Here is a 20,839-nt window from a genome sequence, read left to right on the forward strand (position 1 = left end):
AAAAAAACACCCATTTAGGGTAAAAATCTTAATTTGCGGCCTTGTCTGCATCTGTTTGTGTGAGATACACGCTTTAGATACTGCTGTGCTATTGTGGTTTTAAAAAAACACCCATTTTGAGCAAAAATCGTATTTTTGCAGCCTTTGCTGCATATGTCATTGTGAGATACACCCTTTACATACTGCTGTGCTATTTTGATATTAAATGAACACCCATTTAGGACAAAAAACTTAATTTTGCAGCTTTCGTTGCATCTGTCATTGTGAGATACACCCTTTACATACTGCTATGCTATTCTGGTAATAAATAAACACCCATTTTGGCAAAAAACACTTAATTTTACAGCTTTTGCTAAATATATCATTGTGAAATACACCCTTTACATACTGCTGTGCTATTCTGTATTAAATTAACGCCCATTTTGGCAAAATACAAAATTTTGCAGCCTTTGCTGCATATGTCATTGTGAGATACACCCTTTAGATACATTTGTTCTATTCTGCTATTAAAAAAACACCTATTTTAAGCAAAAATCGTAATTTTGCATACTTCGCTGCATCTGTCATTGTGAGATACACTCTTTACATACTGCTGTGCTATTCTGGTATTAAATAAACACTCATTTTGGGCAAAATACTTAATTTGCAGCCTTGTCTGCATCTGTATGTGTGAAATTCAAGCGTTATATACTGCTGCGATATTCTGGTATTAAAAAAACACCTATTAAGGGCAAAAATTATAATTTTACAGCCTTTGCTGCATCTGTCAATGTGAGATACACCCTTTACATACTGCTGTGCTATTTGGGTATTAAATAAACACCCATTTTGGGCAAAATACTTAATTTGCGGCCTTGTCTGCATCTGTATGTGTAAAATTCAAGCGTTATATACTGCTGTCATATTCTGGAATTAAAAAACACCAATTTACAGCAAAAAAAAAATTTTTGCAGCCTTTGCTGCATCTGTCATTGTGAGATACACCCTTTAGATAGACTGTTGTTCTATTCTGCTATTTAAAAAACACCCAAAAATGGCAAAAAAATTGTGAGAAACTCGCTATAGCTACTGCTGTGCTATTCTGGTATTAAAAAAAAAAACATTTGGGGATAAAATCTTAATTTTACTGCTTTTGCTGCATATGTCATTGCGAGATACACCCTTTACATACTGCTGTGCTATTCTGTATTAAATAAGCACCCATTTTGGCAAAAAACAAAATTTTGCAGCCTTTGCTGCATATGTCATTGTAAGATACACCCTTTATATACTGTTGTTCTATTCTGCTATTAAAAAAACACCCATTTAGGGCAAAAATCTTAATTTTGCATCCTTCGCTGCATCTGTCATTGTGAGATACACCCTTTACATACTGCTGTATCCTTCTGGTATTAAATAAACACCCATTTTAGGAAAAATACTTAATTTGCGGCCTTGTCTGCAAAAATCTTAATTTTACTGCTTTTGCTGCATATGTCATTGCGAGGTACACCCTTTACATACTGCTGTGCTATTCTGTATTAAATAAGCACCCATTTTGGCAAAAATCTTAATTTTACTGCTTTTGCTGCATATGTCATTGCGAGATACACCCTTTACATACTGCTGTGCTATTCTGTATTAAATAAGCACCCATTTTGGCAAAAATCTTAATTTTGCATCCTTCGCTGCATCTGTCATTGTGAGATACACCCTTTACATACTGCTGTTTCCTTCTGGTATTAAATAAACACCCATTTTAGGCAAAATACTTAATTTGCGGCCTTGTCTGCATTTGGATGTGTGAAATTTAAGCGTTATACTGCTGTGATATTCTGGTATTAAAAAAACACCCATTTAGGGCAAAAATAATAATTTTGCAGCCTTTGCTGCATCTGTCATTGTGAGATACACCCTTTAGATACTGTTGTTCTATTCTGCTATTTAAAAAACACCCCAAAAGGGCAAAAAAATTGTGAGATACACGCTATAGCTACTGCTATGCTTTTCTGGTATTAAAAAAAAAAAAACATTTGGGGCAAAAATCTTAAATTTACAGCTTTTGCTGCATATGTCATTGCGAGGTACACCCTTTACATACTGCTGTGCTATTCTGTATTAAATAAGCACCCATTTTGGCAAAAAACTTAATTTTGCATACTTCGCTGCATCTGTCATTGTGAAATACACCCTTTACATACTGCTGTATCCTTCTGGTATTAAATAAACACCCATTTTATGCAAAATATTTAATTTGCAGCCTTGTCTGCATTTGTTGTGTGAAATTCAAGCGTTATACTGCTGTGATATTCTGGTATTAAAAAAACACCCATTTAGGGCAAAAAAAAATATTTGCAGCCTTTGCTGCATCTGTCATTGTGAGATACACCCTTTACATATTGCTGTGCTATTCTGGTATTAAATAAACACCAATTTTGGCAAAAAACTTAATTTTGCAGCCTTTGCTGCATATGTTATTGTGAGATACACCCTTTAGATACAGTTGTTCTATTCTGTTATTAAAAAAAACACCTATTTAGGGAAAAAAAATCTTAATTTGCGGCCTTGTCTGCATCTGTATGTGTGATATACACACTTTAGAAACTGCTGTACTATTCTGGTATTAAAAAAAACACCCATTTGGGGCAAAAATCTTAATTTTGCAGCCTTTGCTGCATATGTCATTGTGAGATACACCCTTTGCATACTGCTGTGCTATTCTGGTATTAAATAAACAGCCATTGTGGGCAAAATACTTAATTTGCGGCATGGTCTGCATCTGTACGTGTGAAATTCAAGTGTTATATACTGCTGTCATATTGTGGTATTAAAAAAACACCAATTTTGGGCAAAAAACTAAATTTTGCAGGCTTTGCTAAGTATGTCATTGTGAGATACATCCTTTAGATACAGTTGTTCTATTCTGCTATTAAAAAAACACCCATTTTGGGCAAAAATCTTAATTTTGCAGCCTTTGCTGCATATGTCATTGTGAGATACATCCTTTACATACTGCTGTGCTATTCTGGTATTAAATAAACACCCATTTTGGGTAAAATACTTAATTTGCGGCCTTGTCGTCATCTGTATGTATGAGATTCATGTTTTAGATGCTGCTGTGCTATTGTAGTATTAAAAAAAACACCCATTTAGGGAAAAAATCTTAATTTTGCAGCCTTTGCTGTATCTGTCATTGTGAGATAGACCCTTTAGATACTGTTGTTCTATTCTGGTATTAAAAAAACACCAATTTAGGGCAAACATCTTAATTTGCGGCCTTGTCTGCATCTGTACGTGTGAGATACACGCTTTAGGTACCGCTGTGCTATTCTGGTATTAAAAAAACACCCATTGAGGGCAAAAATCGTAATTTTGCAGCCTTTGCTGCATATGTCATTGTGAGATACACCCTTTCGATACTGTTCTATTCTGCTATTAAAAAAACACCAATTTAGGGCAAACATCTTAATTTCCGGCCTTGTCTGCATCTGTACGCATGACATACACGCTTTAGATACTGCTGTGATATTCTGGTATTAAAAAAACACCCATTTAGGGCAAAAATAATAATTTTGCAGCCTTTGCTGCATCTGTCATTGTGAGATACACCCTTTAGATACTGTTGTTCTATTCTGCTATTAAAAAACACCCATTTAGGGCAAAAAACTAAATTTTGCAGCCTTTGCTGCATATGTCATTTTGAGATACACCCTTTAGATACTAAAAATAGTGGTAGGTTGTGGTGGCTCACTAGCAAGTAGTTAAGGTATGGTGCTGCAAGCTCATATAGAGGGAATCACCCCACCCTCTCTTAAAGGCAAATGTAGTAATAGAGTAATGAGCGAGCACTCATACACTTGGCAACCAAATTGACATGTGCAGAAAATATTTATTATATCCCCATAAAATACAAGTAATAAAATTTATAAGAACAATGTAGCAATAATATACAACATTACAGTCACATATTGTGGTAGATATGATCAACACTATATTCATATGACTCAATAGTGTCGATAAATTCAATAATATATATCACACCAAGAAACTTCAAGTATATGCTGTTATTTGGGAAGAGGGGGTATTATCTTCTAGCGCTCTATCCCAATTTGGGAAACTGAATGTCACTGAAAATGTTGTAGGTGTATTCACTGGGAGCGCAATATGTTCATAAAGTGTCCACAGGAATCCTGATAATGTGAAAAGTCTCTTATAGCTGATCCTTTTAAGCTCGATATGAGCTTTGGATTGGAGAAAACTTTAAATCGATGTTTGGCTTACCGTCTAGCGTCTGCTGTCTCCCTATTGCTTCAATGGAGCTTTAAATATTTGCCGGCTTATTCAGTCGCTCCATACAGCAAGCTGGTTTAAATTTCGCAGGAGTTCCAAAGATCGCAGGAGTTGCCACTCTGTTCCGCAATTTCCTTTGGTGCAGCTTTCGACGATAAGAATAGTTAATCCTTTACTGTAGAGATTTTCTTCTGTATGGCCATACAGTATTATCGGAGGCTTTTCAATGCAGGTACATCACTTGTTTCACCATACGCGTTACGGGTAGATTCACTCTCCCTTCCTCAGTGGTCAAGTGTCTGCCTGCTCTGCCTCCATTTTTATCCATTCCTTTGATTGCTTCCCAAATCTCGGACACCTGTTGTTCATGCTACTCCCAGTTTGCAAGGGAATCCTCCCACATAATCAAGGGATGATTCTATACAGCCTTGATTTTAAAAAAAAAAAAAAAAAATTTTTTTTTTTTATTTTTATTTTTTTTTATTATTTTTTTTTTTTTTTCCTCTTGCAGTTTCCATGCGTTTTTTATGCGTTTTTTGGGGACACATGCGTTTTTTGGCCCAGATGTCCCAATTGGTGTGATATATCATTATGTGAAATATAAACTTGATATCTGATTGCCAACACTTATAAAATGACTTTTTATAATAAAATATTATTAAACAAATTTTCAAGATTAAAATATCAATATAAGAATATAAAACAATAAATAATAAATGTGAGGAATCTTGAAAGTTTCATAGGAATCCTAGAGTTTGATACAATTATTCGGATTTGATAGAGAAAGAAGGGTGGGTATCTCGGAGCCAAGGACACGTCGCAGCGCCGATAGACGGCCTAGCATGCGACGTGCCGTCGGCCTCGAGACATCCAACCTACATAAATCCAAAAATTTCCAACTCCGAATTAAGGCCTTTCGGTTGTAGAGATCCAAATTCATAAATGCGTCTGGATTCTATCCTAGACATTTGTCTGATAAAATCACCGCCTCTCCAGTGTTTCTCCACCTTCTCCAGTGCCGTAAACACCAGACTTGATGGATCCTGATTATGCATCTGTTTATAATGTTTAGATAGGGAATGTTTATCGTACCCCTTCCTGATGTTGGCAATATGTTCGGCCACTCTTTTTTTGAATGGCCTCTTGGTACGTCCTATATATTGTCTGTTACAGGGGCACTGGAGAAGGTAGATAACTCCACTGGAGTCACATGTAAGACAATCTTCTATCTCCCAATTATAGTTGTTCTGAGTCGAGGGGACATTAGTCGTCAGGCGGGGTTTTTTATTCATTCTACAACCCATACACCTTCCACATTTATAAAAACCCTTCAAACTCAGCCAAGTTCCTGAAAAACTCAACTTATTCTGTTTCCACGGTTTTACGGTAGGGGCCACCTTGATACCTAGATTGGGTGCCCTAGTGAAGGTAATCGTCGGAACAGTCGGGAGTAAGTGTCCCACAATTTTGTCATTCAACACATGGTGCCAATGGGTTTTAATAATTTTCTGAATCTTCCTATAATTCTCATTAAATGGAAGAACAACTCTCATGGCTTCTTTATTTAGTGTTTTATCTTCCTCATTATCCATCTCATTTTTATCTTTATTGTCCTCCTTATTAAAGAACTCTCTTCTATCTAATTTCCTAATTTGGTTGAGTGACTCCTCCACTAAGTTTTCAGGATATTCCTTCTCAATAAATTGTCTTTTCATCTCAATGGCTTCCATCTCAAAAGTATGTCCCTCTGTGCAGTTCCGCTTAATCCTACGGAACTGACCAGAGGGAACATTTGTCAGCCATTTCGGCAGGTGACAGCTAGAAAAATCAATATAACTATTTCTAGCTGTGGATTTACAAAATGTCTCACATATATATTTATTACCAGATTGTGTGATTAATAAATCCAAGAATTCGGTGCTCTCCTGTATGTTTGAGGTAAAGACCAGATTTAAATTATTAATATTGATTGTTTCTAGGAATTTTTCCAATTCTTCTTTACTCTTTTTCCAGATGAAGATCACATCATCTATATAACCACATCAAGCCAAGGCTGGGGACGGATCTGGCCCTGTGGCGCCGTTATATAGATGATGTGATCTTCATCTGGAAAAAGAGTAAAGAAGAATTGGAAAAATTCCTAGAAACAATCAATATTAATAATTTAAATCTGGTCTTTACCTCAAACATACAGGAGAGCACCGAATTCTTGGATTTATTAATCACACAATCTGGTAATAAATATATATGTGAGACATTTTGTAAATCCACAGCTAGAAATAGTTATATTGATTTTTCTAGCTGTCACCTGCCGAAATGGCTGACAAATGTTCCCTCTGGTCAGTTCCGTAGGATTAAGCGGAACTGCACAGAGGGACATACTTTTGAGATGGAAGCCATTGAGATGAAAAGACAATTTATTGAGAAGGAATATCCTGAAAACTTAGTGGAGGAGTCACTCAACCAAATTAGGAAATTAGATAGAAGAGAGTTCTTTAATAAGGAGGACAATAAAGATAAAAATGAGATGGATAATGAGGAAGATAAAACACTAAATAAAGAAGCCATGAGAGTTGTTCTTCCATTTAATGAGAATTATAGGAAGATTCAGAAAATTATTAAAACCCATTGGCACCATGTGTTGAATGACAAAATTGTGGGACACTTACTCCCGACTGTTCCGACGATTACCTTCACTAGGGCACCCAATCTAGGTATCAAGGTGGCCCCTACCGTAAAACCGTGGAAACAGAATAAGTTGAGTTTTTCAGGAACTTGGCTGAGTTTGAAGGGTTTTTATAAATGTGGAAGGTGTATGGGTTGTAGAATGAATAAAAAACCCCGCCTGACGACTAATGTCCCCTCGACTCAGAACAACTATGATTGGGAGATAGAAGATTGTCTTACATGTGACTCCAGTGGAGTTATCTACCTTCTCCAGTGCCCCTGTAACAGACAATATATAGGACGTACCAAGAGGCCATTCAAAAAAAGAGTGGCCGAACATATTGCCAACATCAGGAAGGGGTACGATAAACATTCCCTATCTAAACATTATAAAGAGATGCATAATCAGGATCCATCAAGTCTGGTGTTTACGGCACTGGAGAAGGTGGAGAAACACTGGAGAGGCGGTGATTTTATCAGACAAATGTCTAGGATAGAATCCAGACGCATTTATGAATTTGGATCTCTACAACCGAAAGGCCTTAATTCGGAGTTGGAAATTTTTGGATTTATGTAGGTTGGATGTCTCGAGGCCGACGGCACGTCGCATGCTAGGCCGTCTATCGGCGCTGCGACGTGTCCTTGGCTCCGAGATACCCACCCTTCTTTCTCTATCAAATCCGAATAATTGTATCAAACTCTAGGATTCCTATGAAACTTTCAAGATTCCTCACATTTATTATTTATTGTTTTATATTCTTATATTGATATTTTAATCTTGAAAATTTGTTTAATAATATTTTATTATAAAAAGTCATTTTATAAGTGTTGGCAATCAGATATCAAGTTTATATTTCACATAATGATATATCACACCAATTGGGACATCTGGGCCAAAAAACGCATGTGTCCCCAAAAAACGCATAAAAAACGCATGGAAACTGCAAGAGGAAAAAAAAAAAAAAAATAAATAAATAAAAAAGATATTTTTTTTTTTTTTTTTAAATCAAGGCTGTATAGAATCATCCCTTGATTATGTGGGAGGATTCCCTTGCAAACTGGGAGTAGCATGAACAACAGGTGTCCGAGATTTGGGAAGCAATCAAAGGAATGGATAAAAATGGAGGCAGAGCAGGCAGACACTTGACCACTGAGGAAGGGAGAGTGAATCTACCCGTAACGCGTATGGTGAAACAAGTGATGTACCTGCATTGAAAAGCCTCCGATAATACTGTATGGCCATACAGAAGAAAATCTCTACAGTAAAGGATTAACTATTCTTATCGTCGAAAGCTGCACCAAAGGAAATTGCGGAACAGAGTGGCAACTCCTGCGATCTTTGGAACTCCTGCGAAATTTAAACCAGCTTGCTGTATGGAGCGACTGAATAAGCCGGCAAATATTTAAAGCTCCATTGAAGCAATAGGGAGACAGCAGACGCTAGACGGTAAGCCAAACATCGATTTAAAGTTTTCTCCAATCCAAAGCTCATATCGAGCTTAAAAGGATCAGCTATAAGAGACTTTTCACATTATCAGGATTCCTGTGGACACTTTATGAACATATTGCGCTCCCAGTGAATACACCTACAACATTTTCAGTGACATTCAGTTTCCCAAATTGGGATAGAGCGCTAGAAGATAATACCCCCTCTTCCCAAATAACAGCATATACTTGAAGTTTCTTGGTGTGATATATATTATTGAATTTATCGACACTATTGAGTCATATGAATATAGTGTTGATCATATCTACCACAATATGTGACTGTAATGTTGTATATTATTGCTACATTGTTCTTATAAATTTTATTACTTGTATTTTATGGGGATATAATAAATATTTTCTGCACATGTCAATTTGGTTGCCAAGTGTATGAGTGCTCGCTCATTACTCTATTACTACATTTACCCTTTAGATACTGTTGTTCTATTCTGCTATTAAATAAACACCCATTTTGGGTAAAATACTTAATTTGCGGCCTTGTCGTCATCTGTATGTATGAGATTCATGTTTTAGATGCTGCTGTGCTATTGTAGTATTAAAAAAAACACCCATTTAGGGCAAAAATCTTAATTTTGCAGCCTTTGCTGCATCTGTCATTGTGAGATAGACCCTTTAGATACTGTTGTTCTATTCTGGTATTAAAAAAACACAAATTTAGGGCAAACATCTTAATTTGCGGCCTTGTCTGCATCTGTACGTGTGAGATACACGCTTTAGGTACCGCTGTGCTATTCTGGTATTAAAAAAACACCCATTGAGGGCAAAAATCTTAATTTTGCAGCCTTTGCTGCATATGTCATTGTGAGATACACCCTTTCGATACTGTTCTATTCTGCTATTAAAAAAACACCAATTTAGGGCAAACATCTTAATTTCCGGCCTTGTCTGCATCTGTACGCATGACATACACGCTTTAGATACTGCTGTGATATTCTGGTATTAAAAAAACACCCATTTAGGGCAAAAATAATAATTTTGCAGCCTTTGCTGCATCTGTCATTGTGAGATACACCCTTTAGATACTGTTGTTCTATTCTGCTATTAAAAAACACCCATTTAGGGCAAAAAACTAAATTTTGCAGCCTTTGCTGCATATGTCATTTTGAGATACACCCTTTAGATACTGTTGTTCTATTCTGCTATTAAATAAACACCTATTTTGGGCAAAAAACTTAATTTGCGGCCTTGTCTGCATCTGTATGTATGACATACACGCTTTAGATACTGCTGTGCTATTGTGGTATTGAAAAAAACACCGATTTAGGGCGAAAAAAATAATTTTTCAGCCTTTGCTGCATCTGTCATTGTGAGATACACCCTTTATATACTGCTGTGCTATTCTGATATTAAATAAACACCCATTTAGGACAAACATCTTAATTTACGGCCTTTTCTGCATCTGTACTTGTGAGATCGACGCTTTAGATACTGCTGTGCTATTCTGGTATTAAAAGAACACCCATTTAGGGCAAAAATCTTCATTTTTCAGCCTTTGCTGCATATGTCATCGTGAGATACACCCTTTAGATACTGTTGTTCTATTCTGCTATTAAAGAAACACCCATTTTGGGCAAAATACATAATTTGCGGCCTTGTCTGCATCTGTACGTGTGAAATTCAAGCATTATATTCTGCTGTCATATTCTGGTATTAAGAAAAAACACCCATTTAGGGCAAAAAATGTAATTTTTGAACCTTTGCTGCATATGTCATTGTGAGATACATCCTTTACATACTGCTGTGCTATTCTGGTTTTAAATAAACACAATTTGTGGGCAAAAAACTTAATTTTGCAGCCTTTGCTGCATATGTCATTGTGAGATACACCCTTTAGATACTGTTGTTCTATTCTGCTATTAAAAAAACACCCATTTAAGGCAAACATCTTAATTTACGGTCTTGTCTGCTTCTGTACGTGTGAGATACACGCTTTAGATACTGCTCTGCTATTCTGGTATTAAAAAAACACCCATTTACTGCAAAAATCTCAATTTTGCTTCCTTCGCTGCATCTGTCATTGTGAGATACACCCTTTACATACTGCTGTACTATTCTGGTATTAAATAAACACCCATTTTGGGCAAAATACTTAATTTGCGGCCTTGTCTGCATCTGTACGTGTGAAGTTCAAGCGTTATATACTGCTGTCATATTCTGGTATTAAAAAAACACCCATTTAGGGCAAAAATCTTAATTTGTTGCCTTGTCTGCATCTGTACGTGTGAGATAAACCCTTTAGATACTGTTGTTCTATTCTGCTATTAAAAAAACACCCATTTAGGGCAAAAAACTTAATTTTGCAGCCTTTGCTGCATCTGTTATTGTGAGATACATGCATTAGATACTGTTGTTATATTCTGTTATTAAAAAAAAAACCATTTTGGGCAAGATCCTAAATTTGAGAAATATGAGGAGAGCGTCAAATAAGGGACGTGGCCCCGGTCGTGGAGCTGCTGGTGGAGCTCCTGTTGCAAGGAGAGGACGTGGTCGATCTGTGCCAGCTACACGCACAAGTGAAACATCTTCCTCAGGTGCGAGTAGGCGACAGAAACTTCAGCGGTATTTGGTCAGACCTAATGCGGCTCTTCGAATGGTGAGGCCAGAACAAGTACAGGCGATAATAGATTGGGTTGCTGATAGTGCCTCCAGTTCCTTCACATTGTCTCCAACCCAGTCTCCTGCTGAAAGATCAGAGTTGGCACCTGCAGCCGATGTCCATCAGTTTTTCACCTCACCCCCATGCAAATCAGCCAAGCAGTCTGAGCCCCAAGTCATGCAGCAGTCTCTTATGCTTTTTTATGACTCTGTTAGCAGGGTTTCCCAGGGCCATCCACCTAGCCCAGAAGTGGAAGAGATTGAGTGCACCGATGCCCAACCACTTATGTTTCAAGATGAGTTCATGGGAGGACCATCGCTGCACATCTCGGATGATGACGAAACACAGGTGACAACTGCTGGGGCTTTCGAAAGTGTGCAGACCGACAAGGAGGGCAGGGGTAAAGACTGGGTGGAAGATGATGTGGAGGACGATGAGGTCCTCGACCCCACATGGAATCAAGGTCATGCGAGTGACCTGTGTAGTTCGGAGGAAAAGACGGTGGTCGCACAGAGCCACCAACACAGCAGAAGAGGGAGGAGGGTGCAAAAGCGGAGCGGCCGTCCCCTAGTCAGTACCCCTACTACTGCCAACTGCAGCAAGGGACCAAACACCAAAGCCAGCTCCAAGGAGTTCCCTGGCGTGGCAGTTCTTCAGACAATGTGCTGACGACAAAACACGCGTGGTTTGCACGCTGGGCAATCAAAGCCTGAAGCGAGGCATAAACGTTCTCAACCTGAGCGCAACCTGCATGACCAGGCATCTAAGTGCAAAGCAGTGGAGTAGACACCTCAAAAACCAAGAAAAGTCTCTGGCTCCTCCTGCTTCCTCTTCTGCTGCAGTCTCGGCTTCTTCATCCACCTCTGGAGGGACAGTGCCACCTAGCACCCCGCAAACAGAGGATCTGCCAGCAACACCACCTTCTGGGTCACCAAGCATCTCCACAATGTCCCACGGAAGAGTTCAGCTCTCCATCTCCCAAACACTGGAGCGGAAGAGGAAGTACCCCCCTACCCACCCGTGATCCCTGGCCCTGAATGCTAGCATTTCAAAATTACTGGCCTTTGAAATGCTGTCATTCTGTCTGGTGGAGACGGAGAGTTTTAAAAGCCTTATGGTGGTCACAGTACGTCGTTCCCAGCCACCACTACTTTTCCAGGCGTGCCATCCCTTCCCTGCACAACCAAGTGGGGAAAAAATCAGGTGTGCACTGCGCAACGCCATCTGTGGCAAGGTGCACCTTACTAAGGATACGTGGACCAGTAAGCACGGTCAGGGCCGTTATATCTCCATAACAGCACACTGGGTAAATGCAGTGGCGGCTGGGCCTGAGGCGGATAGCAGTTTGGCGCATGTCATTCCACCACTGACGATTGCAAGGCGCTTAAGTTTGCCTCCTGTTGCTTCCTCCTCCTACTCCGCTTCCTCATCCTCTACCGGCTCCTCGACCAGTCAGCGTAACACCTTCACCACCAACTTCAGCACAGCCAGGGGTAAATGACAGCAGGCAGTTTTAAAACGTATCTGTTTGGGGACAAACCCCACACCGTGCAGGAGCAATTGCGCAATTGCTCATTCTTTTATTTTGGATATTTCACACTCTTTTGGAGTGTACCCTAATAAAAAAATAAAAAAATAAAAATTAAAGCCAAAAACGCCTACTCAAAATCCTACTCCATATGGACTTCCAACTCATAAATCAAGTTTTATTTTTTTTTTTCATGTCATTTCACTAATTTGTCTGTTAAATTTTTGGGTGAAAGTCACCAATTTTTGGGTGTGATAGACCACTGCTCTACCTAGTAGACAGGTAAAAAAATATCACTAATTTGTCCGTTACATTTTCGGGTGAAATTCACAAATTTTTGGGTGTGATATACCACTGCTATACCTAGTAGACAGGTAAAAAAAAAATCACTAATTTGTCTTACATTTTCGGGTGAAATTCACCAATTTTTGGCATTTTAAAATTTCTGCCGTGAATAAACCCCTGCTCTGCATAGATGACAGGGACCGAAATTTTTAAAATAATCTGTTCCATTGGTAGGTGACATTAAACCATTTCTGGCGATGAAAAACCCCTGCTCTGCATACGTGACAGGGACTTGAATTTCTAAAATTAGTCTTTAATTGGCCCTTTCATTCGATTCTTCTGCTTTAATAACTTGTCCCACATTTACGCTTCCTCCCATTGCAGCTATTGACCTCCCTTGGATGAGGTCTCCCTTTCTCACACTCCCTCTCCGGCATGGAACCCTGATTCCCCCGCCACCCGTGATCACCATGGTAGGCGCATAAAAAAAACATCGAAAGTTGATAGAGAAGATATCCATTTGGATCGTGGACATCACGGGGACGTGCGACATGGTGGAGCAGTATGTGTGCACACGCCTACACGTACTGAATGATGGGTCTGCCCCCTTCAACTTCTGGGTCTCCAAATTGGGCACATGGCCTTAGCTTGCCCTTTAACGCCTTGGAGGTGCTGGTCTGCCCTGCAGCCAGTGTATTGTCTGAACGTGTGTTTAGCACGACTGGAGGGGGTTATCATAGGTTATATTTCCCAATGTTTTGGGGTGTACCCTAATTTAAAAAAATAAAAATAAATTTAAAACCAAAAAGCAGTGTAGGCTACCTCCTTCTCCTCCACCGCCGCTTCCACCTACACCGCCACATCCACCGCCTCCTCAACCTCCTACTCCATATGGACCTCGTCCTCCTAGATCAAGATTATTATTTTTTATTTTTATGTATTTTATGTCATTTGAAGTCATTTCCCTATCAACATTTGTTTGCAGAGCACTTGCCATGCTCTTAACCACATTTTGATGCCATTTGCAGCCCTCTAGCCCTGACATTTTTACAGCCATTTTAGTGCTCAAAAGTTCAGGTCCCTATTGACTTCAAAGGGATTCGGGTTCGGGGTCAAGTTCGGGTCCCGAACTCAAACTTTTTTATGAAGTTTGGCCGAACCCGTCGAACCCGAACATCCAGGTGTCCGCTCAATTCTAGTGATGATTTCTGAGTTTGTTTGTCTAAATTCTGAACATTGTGTGATTACAGGTGTTCCCGTTCCCTCGGTCTGCAACAGGCCTTCAAACCAGGATCTGCAGGTTGTGAAGGTTTCTGCAGAGGAGGAGGGAGAGAAGGCCGGACCCTCCCAGCATGTGGATGCGCCACCCCCACTTGATGTTGTCGAAGTGGTGGAGGCATAAAAGGCCGGACCCACCCAGCAGCTGGCTTCCACCGCCCCAGCTCATGATGAGGTGGAGGAGGAGGATGTCACCAGCCCCTGCCAGGAGGGTAAATATGTGCACACAGCAATATAATTATGTATCCATAACGTGTACATAAACATTAAAAGGGCCAACAATGAGGGGACAACACACACTACAGTATTAGAAAACAAGAACACTGGACACTAACTCTGTCATCTACATAAAAACCATTAACTTACCAACTATATAACATTATACTCTACTGAAATATTGCTAACTAACCAACTAAATAACATTATACTCTACTGAACTATCACTAACTAACCAACTATATAATCATCATAAATATCATTAACTAAATTTTTTGTTATCCTAACAGTACTCAATAAATTTAAGCGCAAAATAAACCTGCTGCAGCAGGAGCACCAGAAAGCCATGAAGGAGTTCAGGGAGCAGCAGCAGCAGAAGATGCGGGAGCAGCGGCTAACTTTTGTTCACAAGGTGCAGCAGTTGGAGGAGCCGCACCGTACTGGGATGCAGGAGTTATTGGACCTGCTTGACCAACTCTAACAATTGCCTTAGAGACATTTTAGTTTGGCAAAATTGTAAATAAATTGTTATTTCAGTTATAACGTGTGCATTCGTTTTTAAAATATAAACTATACTAAAAATAAAAAAAATACATAATATACAAGTATCCATACTGTGAAGAGATTAATAACTTCAATAAAACGAACGTGGATTCATAATATGTGCTTAATTCATCATAGTGACATATTTAAAAAATTAAACCAATTTTGTCATAAAAAAATTAGGTGTACTAATTAAAAACATAATGGAGTGGCTAAGAACTAACCAGCATGGATCCGATATAGCGTCCGGTTTTGTTAACTGCGCATGTAGGTGCATAGGTTCTGCATTACATAAAGAAACATGTGATGCTGTCACGTGAGCGCATGGAAGGAGGAACACACACAGGCCGCGAGTGTCCATAGACAGGGCATTCACATGATAACATATTACATGTTCGCACCTGAAATTGAACGCAAGTTGAGCCACAAACGCATCATGTCTATGCGGTCACATGATAGCAACCATGGAAATGAGTAGAATAACTCCCAAAAGGGTGACATCGCTTCAAGAACATTATATATTCCACTATTTGTATTGCAAAGTGAAAAGCTATGATCATATAAAAAAGCACGTGCAAATTATCATTACATAGTTGTCAATAAGTAACATAAAATATAAATGTATATATAGATATTTACATGTGGCAATAAAGCTCCATTCCCAAAACCGGATTACCACATGGATGAATATAACACCAGTCACACCCAACCATGTAGAGAGGTCAACATGGAAGTCAGGCATCCTGTTCAGGACGACAGACAACACCATGTTCGAACCTAAATCCTGAATAAAACAAACAAGAAAATAATAAAATGTAATTAGGTTCCTCAATCAGTCCTGTACAATGTTAACTGCACAAGACCTTTTGACAAGGAAAGCCCACATGCGGTCCCCATCAACTTTTAGTAAGAACCACACCATGGCCGCTCAAAACACAAATAAAGCAAAATGATAACATTTAAAATGAAATATAGTAAAAAAAAGTTTTTGGGTAAATGAAGAGTAACATTGCATGATAGTATGTTATTCAAAAGATTCTTTATAATATATATATATATATATATATATAGACAATATATGATGAACAGAGCACATGCGCAAAAATTAAGCATGCACACCAATTTAAGCGAATTCTAATACTTGATAGTTGAAAAACAGACAGCAGCAGCAGGTAAATTGTAACGCTGTAGTATAAGGCTACAAATAGCTCAACCAAACTCAGCAGGATCAGGACAGACAGCAGCAGGTAAATGGTAACGCTGTAGTATAAGGCCTACACATAGCTCGACCAAACTCAGCAGGATCAGGACAGACAGCAGCATATAAATGGTAACACTGTAGTATAAGGCCTACACATAGCTCGACCAAACTCAGCAGGATCAGGACAGACAGCAGCAGGTAAATGGTAACACTGTAGTATAAGGCCTACACATAACTCAGTATGAACAGGACAGACAGAATCAGCAGGTACATGGTAATGGTTGAGTATAAGGCCTACACATAGCTCGACCTAACTCAGCAGAAACAAACAGCAGCAGGTTCTTTGTTTGCAGAAGGAATGTTTTCCCAGGAATAGGCCCCCACCAGACCGGGGAAACCTCAAAAAAAAAACGTAGACACCTCTGACAGCAGCAGGTTCTTTGTTTGCAACAGGAATGTGCTCCCATGCATACAAAATGCAATATTTTCCTTTGACAATTTTTTGTTCAAAGGTATTTTAAGTTTGCAAGGCCCATAATAAATTGGTACAAAATTAGCTCCACACGCCGCCCACACCGGTCTGCTTTCAGTTTCCATATCGGGCCGTCGAGTCTTGAGAAGAACACTGCGGTAATGCAGCTTGCCGCACCGTGTGCTGATTCCTCCAAGCCGCAGGACTGGCGGGGTTTAGCAGCGGCTCTCTCATCCTCCTTTTGTCTGTGAGGAGGCATGGGTACCGCTACTCGCCCCACCCACACATGATCAGCGCAGCACATTCACTGGGCTCCGGCCATCTGCAGCACCCAGCTGTCCTCTGCCCATCTGAGCACAGAAGCCAGTGAGGAGCCAGCTTGCCTCAGCCCGGGTCTGGAAGTGTCCCCGGCTGTGCCACTGGGATCAGTTCCCCTCCCCTCGGTGATGACTCAGTGACGTTCCCCGGCTGCTGGCGGAGTGCTGGGCGGCTGCCTCCAGTGCACAGCCTGGATCATCAATCGCATGCCAGACTGCTAAATAAGCCTTTAGCTGCGATCCTTGGCTACACATGGGGGGTAGTGTCACATAGCATGGGCCAGACATCACCAGGAAGGGGCTGACAGGCACCAGGGAGCACCGACACTGTCATCCAGCAGAGCAGAGTTTGTAGTCTGTTCTGAAGGCACCATGTGTTCTCGAGTTACATAGAACTGCAGGTAAACTTACCCTACAAAACGAATGCAGCTCTGCTTCATCTTTGTGGACATAGAAAATCAGATCCTGTAGGATAAACGTAGAGTAAAGCGGTCCTATACAATTTTGATGTCTGGAGGGTTAGAAGATTTCAGGGCTTTCAGGGAGAGATGGGGTAGATAGATAGATTGTAGCAGGATGGACCACATCTACAGTTGTGTTCAAAATAATAGCAGTCAGACATCACTAACTTGATCAATCACTGTTTTTGGTAGAAATTATATTTCTACATGGCAAATAATTTACTAGCAGGTGTAGTAGAGTAATAGAACCCCAACAGACCCAACAGTCATGACATGCATGCTGCTGATTCTGTGTAATTCAATCACTTATTGAAAGGGGTATGTTCAAAATAATAGCAGTATGGAGTTCAATGAGTGAAGTCATTCATTCTTTGAAAAAGAGGTGGCAATGATTGCCCTTATGTAAGGAAGGAAGGCAGCAAATGTTGTATATGCTGGTTAAAGTGCATTTCTCTCTGAAATTCTGAGGAAAATGGGTCGCTCCAGACATTGTTCAGAAGAACAACATACCTTGATTAAAAAGTTGATTGGAGAGGGGAAAACATATAAAGAAGTGCAGAAAATGATAGGCTGCTCAGCTAAAATGATCGCAAATGCTTTAAAATGGCAACCAAAACCTGAAAGACGTGGAAGAAAGCTAAAAACTACCATTCGAATGGATAGAAGAAAAGGACTCAGCCAACAATCAGCTCCAGGAAGATCAAAGAAGTTCTAAAGTTACCTGTGAGTACTGTTACAATTAGAAGAGGCCTATGTGAAGCCGAACTATCTGCAAGAAGCCCCTGCAAAGTCCCACTGTTGAAAAAAAGACATGTGCTATTACCCCACTCCCCTGACGAAGCTGCAAGCAGCGGTGAAACATGTCGGTAGAGGTAGTGTTTGCTATTGTATTTTAGACAGGGAATAGCAGAGGGCACCATTTGAAATTGATAGGGAAAATGTAGATGGATAGAGTATTGTGTGTGTAGTGAACTGTGTATGTGACCAATCCGCTCAGTGCTGAGTCTAAAATCAGTGCGCATGTAATAGCACACTTAGCGGTGAATACCGCAGTAGCATTATACTTTGAGTCTCTCACCCCCATATCACAACGTGTCATACATTGCAAGCCTAAACAGGCTGCAAATGTCAATACATTAAAAGGCTACATGTGGGGGTGTTGATATTACATAATAATAACACACTGTTCGTCCCTTGAAAACAGTGTTTATTAACAACATAGTGCTGTAAAATAAAGCACTGAACGGACTACTGTTATACTAACCAAGTAGTGGATTACAAATGTGTAGGTGATAGTACATCAAACGATTAATATTGCAGTTGAATTACACTGCTAATAACCACCCCCATAATAACCACCCCTAGAACATATTGTTGCTGTTACAAGCAAAACATTACACTATACACCACAATACCATATAGGGTGCAAAAGTGTTTATACAAAAAGGTTATATATGGAGGTGTTGATATTATAATAATAAAAAAACTACACACCACTCCGTTTTCAACAAGCAGCATTTATTATCAAACACAGTGTTACAACAAAAAGCACATATCTTAGTATTGCCATATACTGGTGTTAAAACTGATACCCTCTGCTTAGTCCTGATAGTTTTTAAGTTAATATATAATAAAATATGTAGTTTTAGATACATATATAGTTAGGACCCCTAAAGGGATTTCTTGTTAAGAGGACCGTTTTGTTTGTTGTCAGTAATTATCCCGAGGGTTCTAGGGCCCAAGTGTGTGTTTATGTGCTGAGGAGGTTACAATTTGCCAAAGAGCACATTGACTGGCCTAAAGAGACATTTTGTGGACTGATGAAAGTAAGATTGCTCTTTTTGGGTCTAGTGGCCGGAGACAGTTTGTCAGATGACCCCCAAACACTGAATACAAGCCACAGTACACTGTGAAGACAGTGAAGCATGGTGGCGCAAGCATCATGATATGGGGATGTTTATAATACACAACATATGGGATATGAGATTTTCCTTTAATGTGTACTTTTTATCTGCAATTCATTATATATATCATATATTTTTCACTTTTTATTCAGATTTTTATTCTTCTGATATATGTTGTAATTTGTCTTCTTGATTTTTTTTAAAATAATCCATTGTCCTGTGGATTTGGACCGATCGCTCCCCCTGATGAACGGTCCCTTAAGTACCTCTCCATAGCACTGCAGACGGCCCCATGGAGGCAGTGTGACGTCTGACTCCTCCGAGTGCCGAGCCTCCCTTCACGCCGGCCCGGAAGCGTCACGTCGCCTAGCAACAGTCTGCATCACAGGTCACATGATCGGAACGACGATCATGTGACCCTGGGTGACGTAGTTCTTCCTCCATTAGCGATGGTCTGAACCTAAAAGTATCTCAAAGCGATCATTGTGTATGTCATGTATGAAAATACTTTTATGCGTATAGTCTCTAAGCCCAATGTGGCAGTAAATATATGCATATGCCTCACTTTATTATTTTGCACATTTGTTCCTATGACCCTAGTTTTGGGAGGTTTTGGGGTAACGCCCACCTCCCCTCTGACCTTACTTGCATGTGACCATTTGTGTGTGTGTATATATATCCAGCATGTTTGTTCAATTGTTATGCAACATTTTTCACCTGATAAAGGGGTGTCACGAGGGTGTCAAGAGCCACGTCTGACTCCGTTATACGGGGTCAGGAAGTCGCAGCGGGGGGCTGCGCGCTCTATGTCTAAAGATCGCGCTGTTACTTAATGGTAGCTTTCTGTGTTTGCCTTGGAATCCTTTTTGTCTCACTCAGGGATCCGTAGCTTCTTCTCCTCAGCTGTTTCTTCTTCCGCACTCCCAACCTCTTTATATTTCCCTCTCCTGTGGTATTGGGTCTTCCCTGGTTGGTAGCGCACAATCCAGTGGTGGATTGGCAGGCCAGGGAGATATTGGAGTTTAGTGAGCATTGCAGAGAAAATTGCTTAAATAGCAATTGCTTAGTCGCCTCCATAGCTACTCTACCTACATTTGTTTCGGACTTTGAGGACGTTTTCTCTGAAAAGGAGTGTCAGAAGTTACCACCTCACCGTCCTTATGATTCCCCGGTTAACCTGATTTCCGGTGCAAAATTACCCAAGACCAGGTTATATAATATTTCGGGTCCCGAGAGACAAGCCATGGAAGATTATATCTCCGAGAGCTTGGCTAAGGGACACATCAGACCCTCTTCATCACCCGTGGCTGCAGGGTTTTTCTTTGTTAAAAAGAAAGATGGGGGCCTGCCTCCTTGCCTAGATTTCCACGAACTAAACCGGATAACCATCAGAGACCCATACCCTCTTCCTCTCATTCCTGACCTGTTTAATCAGATTGCGGGTGCTAGGTGGTTCTCCAAACTTGATCTTAGGGGGGCCTACAATCTGATTCGTATCAAGGAAGGGGATGAGTGGAAGACAGGGGCATTATGAAAATCTAGTCATGCCTTTCGGTCTGACCAATGCTCCTGCTGTCTTCCAACATTTCGTTAATG

Source organism: Bufo bufo, chromosome 2, assembly GCF_905171765.1.
Source record: "Bufo bufo chromosome 2, aBufBuf1.1, whole genome shotgun sequence".
NCBI lineage: Eukaryota > Metazoa > Chordata > Amphibia > Anura > Bufonidae > Bufo > Bufo bufo.